Below are 2,918 nucleotides of genomic sequence, written 5' to 3'. Positions count from 1 at the left end.
GTTTCGACAACAGATCTGTGTAGAATCCTGCAGGGAGGAAAGTCAGTCCATTGATCCACAGCACGGAAGACATCAAAAGATCCATAGGAGAGAAAGCAGAAAGGAGCAGAAAGGGCTAAGAGTATGTACATCTGCGTGTGTGTGTGTGTGTGTGTGTGTGTGAGAGAGAGAGAGAGAGAGAGAGAGAGAGAGAGAGGGATCATAGCTTTCATTAAATTTTTATTAAGTAATATTTTTGTTAGGTATTGATTTTGTTTACATTCAAGCAAATCTTCAAATGTGAGCACAAACCCCACAATACAAAAGCACAGGATATGATATTTTCCAAGATTATTGAATGATTTTATATTTTGTTTACAACACACACACTGAGGATATGCGCTACATAAAAAAAAAAAAAAAACTATTGGAAAAAAAAAAACAACCAGAGCAACATTCATTACTGCGATTTGGTTGGCTGAGGGAATTAGAGATGTTGTAATGCCCTGGCAACAACCGCACATACACATAGATCCTGAGTTGAGTGACTTGCCAAATCTCTGGGTAGCAACATGGGCCCTGTGCCTAAAAGTCTGTGTGTTTGTGTGTGTGTGCATATGTGAAAAAGAGAGAGAGGGATAGATGGGATAGAAGGAGAGAAACTGCAGGCATAATATAGCACATTTGAAAAAGAGCTCCATGTACCAAAACATTTCAATTACCATTATGTTACATCAACCAATAAGTTTAAAAATCTCCCTCTCAACCAATGCACATACACACATTTGCACACACACACATATACACACACACACACACACACACACACCATTGCTGCCATTTATGCCATTCATCCTCTGTTTGTGACACAACACACAAAAAGAAAATGTTCACCATTGTGTTCATGTGTTCATGGCAAGAGATAAATGACACATTGAAAGACAGGATGAATGGAAGCAAGCAAGTAGAGAGAACCTTGATTTAAGGTGCTCGCAAGGAGCTTTTACACCCTGAACTATCCTAATAAAGTTATTTTGTCTGCCGAACAGCTCCATTGACAGAATTTGTATGGCAATGTATTATTGTTGTCATCATAGTCGCAGTGAAAAAATGTCCTTATTTACTAAGAACAATAAACGGCCAGGAATGTCTCCATCACATGTCAGAAAGTGACAAAAACACAGCAACAACGAGAGACAACAGGACAATTGCTGTAAGAGGGGAGAAATACGAAGGTTATACGATGTAAACCAAGCTCTATGGTGTCTCATCCAAGGCTATCTTCTATCAATGTGCATTTAAACAGTGTGGTGCGCAGTAGGTTGTAGTTGTCAAAGCCTTTTGTACCACCCGATCTGCACATTTGATTTCTTTGAAGGATAATGGGGAAAAAACATAAAAAAGTCCCATAGACTCAGAAAAATACTCATTTCAATCTGTAGTTTTATGTGTATTTTACTTGATTCTCTACAGTATAGTCTTACTGTACAAAATGTTGTGACAACCAGCAATAGTAAATTTAATAATGATAATGATATGTATGTTTATCTTACTTGGATCCCATTAGCTGTCATTATTGTGACATCTATTCTTCCTGGGGTCCAATTATGACAACAAATTCTATAAATGTAAATGTGTGACAAAGTCTTTTATTTTTAATAAAAACTATAGACTATAGACTATAGAAAATACATTTTTGCCCTGCTAGCAGTGGTGCCAATCAGGATGGTACTTGTGTCTACTACTTTAGTCAAGAGCAAGATCTCTCAACAACGACAGGCTGAATTGTTTAGTAAGGGTATCTATGGTCTCCAGAGGATGATTAATAATCTTTTTGAGGTCAGTTTTTCCTTTGACCTATATAAGCTTGACACTGTATCTCAGAAACTAATGGATGATATGGAGAAAGAGAGAGTAAGATGTGATGTATTATTGCAGTAATACATGCCATGCGATACTAGATATATAATAACTTCCTCTAAAAAATGTTCCTCTAGCTCCAAATGAAGTTTTGTGTGTTTATGTCCAGTCTCTAACACATTCATCACCAAAGTTATTAGTTGGTGTTTAGCTGACTCCATCTGTTGACTGTCAACTGATGCAATAGGAGGCAACTGCTAAGAGCTTAGCTCCCCTACTGTCTATATTTATATAGCCTGGTCTCTCTGAAAGACACACACACACACACACACACACAGACACACACACACACACACAGTTAGTATAATTTGAGCCCACAGCAATTAATGTTTGAGCTCTGAGTGAACAACTTGAAGATTTCCTGTAAAAACCTGTTATTTGATAGTAAACAACTTATGTAGCTGTTTTTGTGTGTCAAAAGTAATTTAACCACACCGTTTATGACACAATTCATTGTTTTTAACCTATTTGAAGAACTGGCCATATAAATGTCCACCCTTCCTCCCTCCTGCCTACTAATCCATCTTCCACACGGATGACAGTAACAGTCCTGGTTGCAATATGGCTTAAAACTGGCACATGGCGAGGGCACAATGGGTCGACGCAAGACAAACACACATGTGCCCGCGCACACATACAAAAAGGGAATGGCAGACGGGACAAGGGTAGTGCATCTGCTCTTTAATTAAAATGAGAGGGAGGCCCACAGACAGGGCCTGAATCAGAATGGGGCCCATGTGCACACACTCACACGCATACACACACACACAGGCACGGATCTCTGTTGTTGCTCCATGGGCCAGACAACTGCCCCCTGCAAACTTGAGAAACAGATAGACGGTAAGGAAGGAGAGACAGAAAATACAGAACATGCGAAGGAAGACAAAGAACGACAGGATGAAAGAATCAGAAAATAATAGAGGTGTTGAACAAGAGGAAAACAGAAAAACTGGAAATTGGGAGAGCACAGCAAGGTGCTGTGTACTTCCTCCTAGCCTAAAATAAATATCAAAAAGCAC

Source organism: Thunnus thynnus, chromosome 10 (assembly GCF_963924715.1).
Source record: "Thunnus thynnus chromosome 10, fThuThy2.1, whole genome shotgun sequence".
In the NCBI taxonomy this organism is placed as follows: Eukaryota; Metazoa; Chordata; class Actinopteri; order Scombriformes; family Scombridae; genus Thunnus; species Thunnus thynnus.
This window is presented reverse-complemented; position numbering follows the sequence as displayed.